The sequence below is a fragment of the Podarcis bocagei genome (genome assembly GCF_964188305.1).
Source record: "Podarcis bocagei genome assembly, chromosome: 2".
In the NCBI taxonomy this organism is placed as follows: Eukaryota; Metazoa; Chordata; class Lepidosauria; order Squamata; family Lacertidae; genus Podarcis; species Podarcis bocagei.
The window spans coordinates 3,998,662-4,010,880 of record NC_138126.1 but is presented as its reverse complement, the minus strand read 5'-3'; the positions used below and the strand labels follow the sequence as shown (position 1 = coordinate 4,010,880).

The window sequence follows — 12,219 nt, the reverse complement described above, 5'->3', positions numbered from 1 at the left end:
CCGCCTGCCAGGAAAAGTCCGGCCCATAGAGCTATGGGGCAGAGCAGCCCCTGCCGGTGCTCGGATGGGAACCGGCACTGAGGATTTTCCCAGGGGTTGCATGGGAGGCCTCTCTACCTCTCTCCTCTCTATGATAGAAGGGGGGGCTGTTCTTCTCTATGGGGGGGGCTGTTCTTCCCTGTTCAGTTTGTTACGGAAAAATCTGGGTGCGGGGTTACTCTGCCACCCAGCTCATCGGACTAAGTCCGTGGGTCCCTGCGGAAGAAAATGAGCTCAGCCGGACGCAGGAGCAAACTGCAGAAGATCCAAGTTTATTGCGCAACAGGTTCAAGGCGAGATTGAACCCAGAGAAAGGGGTGACATGAACTTTTGAAATTTCCCTCCATATCCCAGAATACAGTGCATGAAACGTCACGAATACATTATGGGAAGGTTGGGTTTCACAAGTTACATCATGAATATACTTTACACGTCATGAATACATTATGAAAAGGTGGGATTACATTAATTAGCATTTTCGGATGAGGGAGGGGGGATATGCGGAGCGGGAAATATACATAGATACACATTTATTGAGTACCGGTGGTGGCAAGACAATGGGTCAGAGATATGCATCGTCTGCCACCTAATATTGCCTAGAGGGAAGGTTTGGCAAATTAAGAAGTTCCTGCGTACGTGACCTGCCGCTTCGGGGATTATGGAAGTAGGGATAGCATCATGGAGTCCACGGGGAACTGAGTTGAATGACACTGAGAGCGAAGAAATCGGAGTTACGGTTGATTTTATATCAATTTCTAAAGATTTCAATGATTTCAAACCCATTCTGTACTATAGGGCAAAAGCAGAAACAGAATGGATACATTGTAACAGGAGGTCCTTGGCTAAAGCGGGGCCATAGGAATAAGCGGGGCCTCGGATGTTCTTAGAAGGAAGGGGGAAAGGAGCCCCCCCCCTTCCATTCCGTATCAGTCCCCCATTCGGAGATAGATTTGCATTAAAGTTCTGTAAGAACTTGCAAATCTTTTCTCCGCACCCTAAATCTCGGTGAATGGGATGTGTGGCTTTATGCAAACCTGAAAGGGACTTGCAAGCCATGCCTCTTACGGTCATTTGCAAGTATAGCAGTGCAGGTAGCTGCATATAGGGTATTATATAAAGAACACCTCTTGTATTTTGTTGCTAAATTACTTGTGGCATTCTCAATAGTGTTTTATGCTTTACACCTAGCAGGAAGGTCTAATTGACTGAAAAATGCAGTTGGTGTTTTGTCCTCCGCCATTTTTGTGTATTTCTCAGGTGTCAAGCTAGCTCTTCTGTGGTCTCACACTGACATAGTGCTACAGCAACACATCCTGTCTGTTGAATCCCCTCGGGGCTTTCATTTAACCATGTTGCCTGGCATTCACCATAGCTGGCACAGGTTGGGCATCTCGTGAGGGAGATGCCTTGGCCTTGGCCTTCCTATGGGATTCTATTATAGGCTGTGGTTTTGCACGCATGGGGGTTGCTCACTTGCACTTAAAGGACCAAAAGGCTAATTGCAGCCTGGATACACGTGCCCAATTCAAACTGAGTCCAATTCGAATTTATCTTGCCCCATGGTTCTCAACTCTTCAAACCAATCTGTTAAAAGAAAACCATACTTAACAAGGGCAGTTGTCCAAATAAGTCAATTTAACTGTATAAGGGATCATTCCTGCTAAACCAAAGCATATGCACCTTCATGTACCTGGTGTTTTATGGATCCAGAAGCTTGTCCTTGGCAAAACGAGGTTTAACACATTTTAAAATGGATAGGGAAAGTTGGCAGGGTGCCAGGTGGAACAATTAAATGTGGTTATAAGTTGATCTAAACATTGGACTACACCATAGTGTGAGCTATTAGAAAGTATAAAATGCATGAGAATTCTCCATTGGTGTGTAAGCAATAAGACATTAAACATAAAAACAATTACACACAAAATTGCCCCCCTTTGTGGAAATCACACTGTCAGACACATTTCAACATTCTTACATAATAACACATAATACAAAACAAACTAATTAAATATCAGTTACATATCTTGACACAATTGTGATCTTTTATGCATGTATCTTTTGAATCCTGGAGCACAGTCTTAAGGTCCAAAAGTGAGAAAATGTCCTTGCAATTCAACTCCTCCCCTTAGCCATGAGGGGTTGTTGCTGCTTTTCCTCATTGCACATCTGTAGAAGTGATATCCTGTAAGGGGCAGGGTTTGGGGCTTAAAGACAGTTAGAAAAGGGAGGGGGCAAAAGGCGAAAAGGATATCATTCGGTTTCTGTTGGAAGTTGCAAATAATAAAATCTTAGCGAATTAAGCGTTTCATTCATTCCAATATTATTATCACATTTTCCTATAACTACTGTTATTATCTGCCAAGTTTGTTTGCTTTCCTTCACTTTGGAGGGAAAGAGAACTGTAAAAAAAAATACAAGGTTGAAATAATAATGAAACACACACAATGACTTATGAGGAACGAAAAATAAATGAATGCTAAGACACACAATTTTAAGAAATCTGAAGTAACAATGAAAATAAAGAGTGTTTCTTGATGTGACAACATCGGCTAGAATGTTAATAGGACAATACTGGAAAATGACTTAATACCAAGGAAAAAATGGATGGCAATTTAAAGTTGTGCAAGTACCTTGCACTAGCCAAAATGACAGAATTAATAAGAGATGCTCAGGCCAAAGGTAAACAAGTACCATTCCACAAACAATGCTTGATTGTGCTTTGATTAACTTCATAGACATCATGGAGAGACAGATTAAATAAATGAAAACAGATTATTTGTAACTTTAAAAAAAAGGGTCAAAGCCACAAAGAGATGGAAGTCAAACTGTAGCAGGGATTCAGACTTGTTTCACAGAACAGAAAGAAAGTTGCTGTGGGAGGAAAAGGGGACAAACACTTTGTTATCGGGGTTCACATATCCTGTTAAAAGGGAAAATTATTTCATGTGAGAAGCCTGTCAGGAAATGCTGTTCCTAAAATTCCCATGGAGGGGGGGAATGCTCTGATATTTACCTGTGAAAAGAATTTGGCATGTTAAGATTTGGAACCTGGAAAGCTCTTGACTTTTGATGGGCTAGTTTTTGTTTTTGTTTATGTTTTTTTTGTTTTTGTTTTTTTTTTTTGTTTTTTTGTTTTTTAGCCTTTTGTCTTAAATAGCCCCTGGAGCAAAGACAGATTAAGGGTGATTTCCCTCAATGGTTTCTCAATGGTTCCGAGTTTTCTTTTACATTTGGAAGAAACCTCCTCTCCCCCCTTACAGTTCCCCCCTTCCTCTCTCTCTCTTCTTTAGCTGATCTAGCCTCTGTGCATGTGCAGAGTTCATGTCTCAGCAAACCTTTTATACTATTGAAAATGTTGCATCCTTTGGCTAAATTACCATTTGAATAAGGGAAGGGAAGGGTAAGGAGTAGATTTTGAAAACAGGGTTTGATTTTAAACCAAAAAGAGAAACTCAGCAATTTAAGTATTCACCAAAGCCAGCAATTTCAGCCCAAGCAAACTGAGGCTGCTTCCTTTATGTACAGGAAAGGGCTAATATCCCTCTGGCCATTCGCGGAACAATCAACCGCTCTCTTATTTATGAGTAAAAATGGCCAGAGTTAGAATTCATAGGATTATTTTTTTTTTTTTTTAACATTCTCAGCCATTTCAGCCTTACCATTTGCAGACAAAAAAATATTATTATTATTATTAATATTATTATTTTCTGCGCCTTAATTTACAGGAATGGCCAAGGCTAATTGTACTTGATTATTCATTTGTATGTGCTTAAACTTTGAATTGACTTTTAAGTTTGATTAAAATAAATAGTAGACAAAATGATAAATACTGTAATCACTCAAATGCTTGATATTACCAGTTGTGCTTCAAAACATCATGGCTTTTACCTCTCACCTTTTAAAACTAAAAAGCAAAGCTAGGCTGAATTTCAACTCCATTACCACACCAGAATTTAAGAATTACCCTCCAATGCTTGCAGACACATGGTCTTCCACACAGCCACAAATTGGGAGAGTTGAAAGGGACCCTGGGGTCATCTAGTCCAACCCTCCAAAATATAGGGTTCACAGCAAGATTTCGCAGCAAGATTTGTACTACCAGAAACACACACATTCACCTCTCACCTTTAAAAACAAAGAGCAATCTGGGCTGGATTTCAACTCATCAGCCACAAATTGGGAAAGTTGAAAGGGACCTGGGGTCATCTAGTCCAACCCTAAAATACAGGGTTCATAGCAAGATTTGTACTACCAGAAACACACACATACTTATGTACACAGACACAACTGGGGAAGAGATCACAAGCCATGCGCCTATCACAAACCATGCGCCTATCATGTACTAAGGAAAAGGAAAATAAAAGTACCCAACCCTTTTAGCAGATCTTGAAGCTAGTTTGAGTGAGAGTTTACTTCCTTAGACTAAAGAGTGCAAATTCCTATAGAAATTATCTTTAAAAGAAGATTGAAGTTAACATTTTTCCTAAGATAGGGAGAGGATCTTTTATAAAGCAAAGTTTAAACAGCCATAGATTTGATTTAAAAGGAATACAAGAGTGAACAATTTTTCCTGAACTTGCAGAGGAATAGTAAGCCTAATTTATGCCCCCCCCCCTTTGCAGTTTCCTTTAAAGGAAGCTTACTCGGGAGTAAATTTACCTGGCATAGAAGTAAGAAGGGAGAAAACAACTGAAAGAGGCAGAGTGAAACAAGGGGGAGGGTGGGCATTTTCTAACAAAAGAGGCCATGAAGTCTTATAGAGACAGATATCAGGAGCCTTACAATAACTCTTCTGTCCAACCAAATCGAAGTTAAAACTGGACTCAAATATTTTTTCTTAGAATGAACACCATACTTTTATAGGCATACGCTTAATGAAATACATACACTGCATTTTAGCTTGAGAGAGCAGTTGTGCTCAACTAGGCTTTTGCAGCAGAAACATTAGGTTAAAAGCACCTTCCAAAATAAGACTGTAGACTCACAATCTCAAAAGTTGGGGCAAAGCAAGAGGTGGGGTAAACATTTGCACACTTCATTCTCATCTTCTCTTATTTAGGACTGCTAAGATCCAGCATGGCTTCCTTAGATTTAAATTTTGAAGCAAGCTTGCAGTTTAAACTATGCACACTTAAGAAAGGCAGTCTGCCAGAGACAGAAGGAACAGACAACACACATAACAGACAACATGTAAACATACATATTCTCATATATGTATTAACAGACAACACACATAACAGACAACATGTAAACATGTAAACATATATATTCTCATCCTTTAGTTGGTTATTGCAAGGAGTTGGGCCACTACCTTTGGCTTCATTAAGTGAAATTAGTAGGAAGGTCCCACATGGTTTTATGAGCCTCCTTGCCTCTTCAAACACACCACCAGGTAATCAGACTGGTAGGGCTCACAACGCTTGGTTGACTGGGTACCCCTTTATAGATGCATGCGTTGCTGTTGTTGCTTTTTGCTTTTTGCTTTTTTTTTGGGGGGGGGGTGTCTGGGATAGAGAAGGGGAAAAAGAGGGGTTGATTAGGATTGGTATGTCTAGGGGTTTGGTATGCTTAGTACAGGGACGTATAGTAAAGAGGAGAAGGGGCTTCTAGTTGCCTGGCAACTTCCTTAGTGGGTTTTAGAGAGCTCTAGCTATCCGGTTCCTTGCGTTCCATTTCCTATTTCCTTATTTCCTATTTCCTTATTTCCTTATTTCCTATAACCTGGGGTCTCTTTCCACTCTGCCGGTCCTGCCCAATTCCTCATGGGCTATCCCTCCTGGCAACCTCCTACCTATCGTCACATCTCAGGAAAAGGGGCCCTACTGGACGCCCGCGCCATGCGGTGCCAGATCGGGTGGTCCCTGGATAGAATTTCGAACTGAAAATCCCCCTTGCTTTTGGAAGCGGGCTCACGCACGGTTACGTGGCACCGACCAGTGCGGCTGGGATTGGGATAGAAAGCAAGACCACTTCCCGCCCCCTTGCCGGGCGCTAGAGAAGTTCGGAAAGAGAGCTCCAACCCCTTGCTTTCAACTGGGATGCCCGTTGCGGAAAGTCGGCTGTCTTTCCAAGCCGGGTCTCACCGTCTTACTTTCGGACTCCCAATTGGTGCGGCTGGCTGGAGATTTTAAGGAAAAGAGATAGAGCTCAGAACCCCCCTTTCGGGTTGAGCAGCGGTCCACGGTCTCTCTCACTAACCGGACCAAGAGAAAGGCAAGAAGGAGCGATAGAGAGGAGGGCAGAGAATTCAGTTGCCAGGAGATTCCACCCCCTTCCCACCAGTGCACTGGATTTTCCTTTTTCCTTATACTCACGCGTCTTCTATGATGATCCCGGGATCGATGAATAATAAGCCGGCTGGATCCCTCTTTTGCTCCCCGGCTGAACTCCTAGGGCTTTCGATTACCGCCCGGAAGATGGCTGGGGGTCCAAAAGGATCTTCCCAGGCAAAATGGCCCGGAGCCGGCTGAAGATTTCGGGGCCCCCAGTCAGCAGCTCGGGAGAACCACAAGCCCCACGTTGCGGCGCCAACTGTTACGGAAAAATCTGGGTGCGGGGTTACTCTGCCACCCAGCTCATCGGACTAAGTCCGTGGGTCCCTGCGGAAGAAAATGAGCTCAGCCGGACGCAGGAGCAAACTGCAGAAGATCCAAGTTTATTGCGCAACAGGTTCAAGGCGAGATTGAACCCAGAGAAAGGGGTGACATGAACTTTTGAAATTTCCCTCCATATCCCAGAATACAGTGCATGAAACGTCACGAATACATTATGGGAAGGTTGGGTTTCACAAGTTACATCATGAATATACTTTACACGTCATGAATACATTATGAAAAGGTGGGATTACATTAATTAGCATTTTCGGATGAGGGAGGGGGGATATGCGGAGCGGGAAATATACATAGATACACATTTATTGAGTACCGGTGGTGGCAAGACAATGGGTCAGAGATATGCATCGTCTGCCACCTAATATTGCCTAGAGGGAAGGTTTGGCAAATTAAGAAGTTCCTGCGTACGTGACCTGCCGCTTCGGGGATTATGGAAGTAGGGATAGCATCATGGAGTCCACGGGGAACTGAGTTGAATGACACTGAGAGCGAAGAAATCGGAGTTACGGTTGATTTTATATCAATTTCTAAAGATTTCAATGATTTCAAACCCATTCTGTACTATAGGGCAAAAGCAGAAACAGAATGGATACATTGTAACAGGAGGTCCTTGGCTAAAGCGGGGCCATAGGAATAAGCGGGGCCTCGGATGTTCTTAGAAGGAAGGGGGAAAGGAGCCCCCCCCCTTCCATTCCGTATCAAGTTCCTCTGGGATCCTGCATCTCAGCCCGCAAGGCCCCTTTTCTGCGCTTTCACCAAGCCTGCAGGGCGGTTCTTTGGCCACTTCTTCCCTGCCTCTGCTTTAGAGGAAGAGCAGCAAACTCTGCACATGCTCAGAGAATACTGTACGAACTCCCACCACACCGTTTTCACTTTTAGTTTGCCACTAAACGAACCACCAGTCAATAATGCAGGGCTCTTTTGCCCCACGTGGATCATGAACCCGCAACCCTGAAAGGAGGGGCCTCATGCTGTGCCCACTGAGCTCTCCTACCTCTCCCCCCTAAGGGACCAGGGCCCCTAGGAGTTGGCCCCTCTGGATGCACCTTTCCCAGCCCGGGAGCCTAGCCGAGCGTTGCCACGTCCAGAATCTGGTGGGATCCCATGGCGGGATCCAGATCCCTCTCAGTGCCTTGCCCACTTTCTCCCTGGGCAGAAATCCCCGAGCGGCAGTGGCGTAGCGTGGGGGGTGCCGGCTGCACCGGGCGCAACATCTGGGGGGGCGTGTTCACCGCCTCCGGAGTCGCCGAAGAGCCTCGGGCGCAGGCTGTAGCAGAGCCCCATGTCTCGCGGAACCGACGAGCTGGCAGCGGCTCTCAGCGCTGGCGGTGGTCCCCGAGCGTCAGGGCCACGGAGGGCGCGCCAGGCAGCCCCTCCTCACAGCCCCGCCGCCGCCGCCGCCACAGCTGCTGGGCCATGTTGCATTTTCCTCGCCTCTCTGCCCTCCTCCGGGCAAGCAGCGTTGTTTGGGCGGCGTTTGGTCACCTGACACGGACCTGCCGCTGCCGCCATGGCTACCTTACCGTAAATACCCCAGCCCAGGCAGCAGCAAGAAGAAGCTGGCAGCGGTGGCAGGTTAGGGGGCGCGAATTACTTGCCTTGCCCCATGTTAGGGGGCGCAAATTACTTGCCTTGCCCCGGGTGCTGACAACCCACGCTACACCGCTGCCGAGCGGCGAGGCCACATAAGGGTTAAGGGGAGAGAGAGAAAAAAGGCCCCTCTCTCCATCACCCCACTTCTCTTTCCGCTTGTTTTGGGAGGCCTCTGGGGTGGCAAGTCCTTTGGGTGAAGGGGAGGCTCTGGGGCGGCTGGGGTGCAGAAAAGGCTGTTGGGCTGAGAGATGAATTGGAAGATCCCCTGGGTGGGTGGGTGGAAAGGAAACCATGGGACCCAAGGCCTTTGAGGTCCTTGCAACCCCCTGCCCAACCCCCACGAACCCGGGGGGGAGAGCTCTTTGGGGGGTTCAGAAATGGGTGTCCCTTGAGAAGGGGTGCGGACTTGAGATTTGAAATGGGTGTCCCTTGAGAAGTGGGGAAAGAGGGTGGGCCCCTGTATTTGACAGATGCTTTCTTTGTGACCCCTGCATTGCAGAGGGGTTGGACTAGATGACCCTGGGGGTCCCTTCGAGCTCCAGTTTTATGGTTCTGGGGGTAGAGGACAGATTGAATAAGTATCACCAGAAAACATTTAAAAACGGAGCTCCTTGTGTGACCTGAACTGTGGGTTTTCATGTTAATGTCCAAAATTCAGCATTCGATTGACGTTGGAGAGAGACCAAGTTGAGAAATAAGACCAAGGGTAGATATTGATATTGCTATGTATTAGATAAAATGTAAAGAAATATACAATAAGAAGAGTCCATTCACTTGTAAAAGAGGAATATACAGTGGTACCTCTGGATGCGAACGGGATCGTGTTCCGTTACTTCCAGGTGCCCACGGAATTCAACCCGAAAACGCTCAACCCGAAGCTACTTTAGCCTGAGGTACGACTGTACAACGGGATAGACAGAGCTTTGCAGGGCAACAGTTGAAGAAGGAGCAAAAAGGGTTTTCTTGTGTGTGTGTGTTTCTTTGTGGCTGATTAGCTGTTCTCCCTGTGCAAAGGTCAGAGGGGGCAGGGTTTCTGTTGAGGAAGGTGATTAGCTGTGGGAGGAGCTTATCAGAGCTAGCAGGGCAGCAGTTGAAGAAGGAGCCAAAAGGGTTTTCTTGTGTGTGTGTGTGTGTGTGTTTCTTTGTGGCTGATTAGCTGTTCTCCCTGTGCAAAGGTCAGAGGGGGCAGGGTTTCTGTTGAAGAAGGTGGTTAGCTGTGGGAGGAGTTTATCAGAGGTAGCAGGGCAGCGGCGCGCGCCTAGCGGCGTGCGCAGTTTCATCCATCTTTTAGATTTAGCAGCGCTAGTCTCAAACGTTTGTTGGGGGAGACCTAGGTTTTTTTTGTGGGGGGAGTTATTTGTCCTGTCTTCACGCTTTTTATGATGGAGGACCACTGTAGCCACCCCAACGACGTTCTCAAGATGGAGGGGGAGGGAACAGCTGCAGTCGCCTGCGGTTCCTGCGCAATGTTTGCCATCTTGCCAAAGGTTGCAGGCAGCTTTACCTGCAGCAATTGCATGTTGATTGCCCTCTTAAAGGACAAAGTCCAGCACCTGGAGGAACGTGTAGCTACGCTCCAAAGAATTAGAGATCTGGAGCTCTTCTTGGAAGCAACAGAGCACACCGTCTCCACCAAGGAGGAGACAGGGGACTCCCCTGAGAAGGAGGCTAGTTCATCAACACAGGAGCCAGATATATGGAGAAACGTGACTCAAAGAAGTAGGAGGCCCAGGGTTCGTTCTGATTGTTTAGAAATACACAATCGCTTTGAGGTCCTCTCCCCTAGCATGGAAGACGAAGAGCAGACTCCATTTGAGGATCTCTCCCTCATTTCAGTCGATCAGGTATATGAAGACGAGCAGCAAAGTCAGTCCTCAGGGAATGTGCAGGCGACTTTGGAACGGACAGCTCACGGAAGAACCCCGACCAAACCTAAGAGGAGGCGTGTAGTGGTGATAGGGGATTCCCTACTGAGGGGAACAGAAGCAGTGATCTGTGGGCCTGACAAGATGTCTCGGGAAGTGTGCTGTCTCCCCGGGGCAAGTATTGAGGATGGTGAATCCGAGGAAGGCGGCTGGACCTGATGGCATCACTGGAAAGGTGTTGAAGGGCTGTGCGGATCAGCTGGCGAGGGTCTTTACTAAGATCTTCAACAAGTCCTTACACCAGTCTATTGTCCCACCCTGCCTGAAGTCGTCAACTATTGTCCCTCTGCCTAAAAAATCCACAATCAGTAGTTTGAATGACTACAGACCAGTTGCACTGACTCCAATCATCATGAAGTGTTTTGAGAAACTGGTGCGCCGTCATATTATTTCTTGTCTTCCATCAACTTTTGACAACTACCAGTTTGCATACAGGGCAAATAGATCCACAGAAGACGCTATCACCACCACTCTCCATGCTGCTCTGTCCCATCTGGAGCAGCCGGGGAATTATGTGAGGCTGCTGTTTGTGGATTTTAGCTCTGCTTTTAACACTATCCTCCCCCATAGACTGGTGTCCAAGCTAGAGACGATTGGACTCCCCAACTCCACCTGTCTCTGGGTTTTGGATTTTTTGTCAGAACGTTCTCAGAGGGTTAGAGTAGGGTCACATGTGTCCACAGCCCTTAGCCTTAACACCGGCTCACCACAGGGTTGCGTGTTGAGTCCCCTGCTCTATGCTCTCTATACGTATGACTGTACAGCCATCTACTCCAGCAACAAAATCATCAAATTTGCTGATGACACTACGGTGGTGGGGCTCATTTCAGGAGGGGATGAGTCCGCCTATCGGGACGAGGTGGAGCGGCTCTGTGTTTGGTGTGGAGAGAACAATCTGGCTCTTAATACGGCTAAGACCAAGGAATTGGTGGTGGACTACAGGGAAAAAAAGGCGGACATTCAGCCCTTGTATATCAACGGGGAACGGGTGGAGAGGGTGGCGGAATTCAGGTTTTTGGGAGTGACTATGGATCAGGGCATGACTTGGAGCGCAAATACCACTGCTCTGGTGAAGAAGGCCCAGCAGAGAATTTATTTCCTCAGACTTTTAAAAAAGAACAATCTGAGTGAGAGACTGCTGGTGTCCTTCTACCGAGGCTCCATAGAGAGCATACTTACATACTGTATTTGTGCTTGGTTCTCCAGTTGTACAGCTAGGGAGAGGAAGGTGCTCCAGAAGGTCATAACCACAGCCCAAAGGATTATTGGTCACCCTCTCCCACCTTTGGAAGAACTGTACGGTTCCCGTTGCCTTAGGAAAGCAAACAACATCCTGCAGGATCCATCTCACCCGGGATACAGTCTGTTTGCACTACTGCCTTCTGGCAGGAGGTATAGAAACATCAAGTCAAGGACAAATAGACTGAAAAACAGTTTCTATCCAAGAGCTGTGGCCTTTTTGAATGCTGTAACTCGATAGTGAGATCTGGGAGTTTTTGGGGGTGGGTGTGGGTGTGGTTGGAAGGTGGTTTGTTTGATTGTTGTTGTTGTTTTGCTTTTGTTGTTTTTAAGGGATGGGATCCAATTTCGTTGCACTTGTGCAATGTTGCACTAGTGTAATGACAATAAAGAATCTATCTATCTATCTATCTATCTATCTATCTATCTATCTATCTAAGATCCAAGATGTAACTGAACGACTGCAAGGAATCATAAAACCCACTGACAAATACCCCTTCCTCTTGGTTCATGTGGGAACCAATGACACTGCAAGCAATAGCCTCCAGAAGATCAAAAGAGACTACGAGGCTCTGGGCAGGAAATTGAAGCAATTAAATGCACAAATTGTCATCTCATCTGTCCTCCCAGTTGAACGACGTGGCCCAGGGAGAGAGGGAAAAATATTGGAAGTGAACAGCTGGCTTCGCAAATGGTGTAAACAGGAACGGTTTGGATTCTTAGATCACGGACTGCAGTTTCTTGAAGATGGACTTCTGGCAAGCGATGGGCTGCACCTCACAACGGTTGGGAGAAATGTTTTTGCCAAAAAT

At 46.3% G+C, this 12,219-nt stretch overlaps 1 long non-coding RNA gene across 1 annotated transcript; it reads left to right on the top strand.

Annotated features, from left to right (window-relative positions):
- Positions 1 to 11,126: 11,126 nt before the first annotated feature.
- On the top strand, positions 11,127 to 11,813 carry LOC308581417. Its single transcript, XR_014005071.1, has 2 exons — positions 11,127 to 11,436; positions 11,491 to 11,813. It is a non-coding gene; the product is annotated as an uncharacterized lncRNA (long non-coding RNA).
- The last annotated feature ends 406 nt before the right edge of the window (positions 11,814 to 12,219 follow it).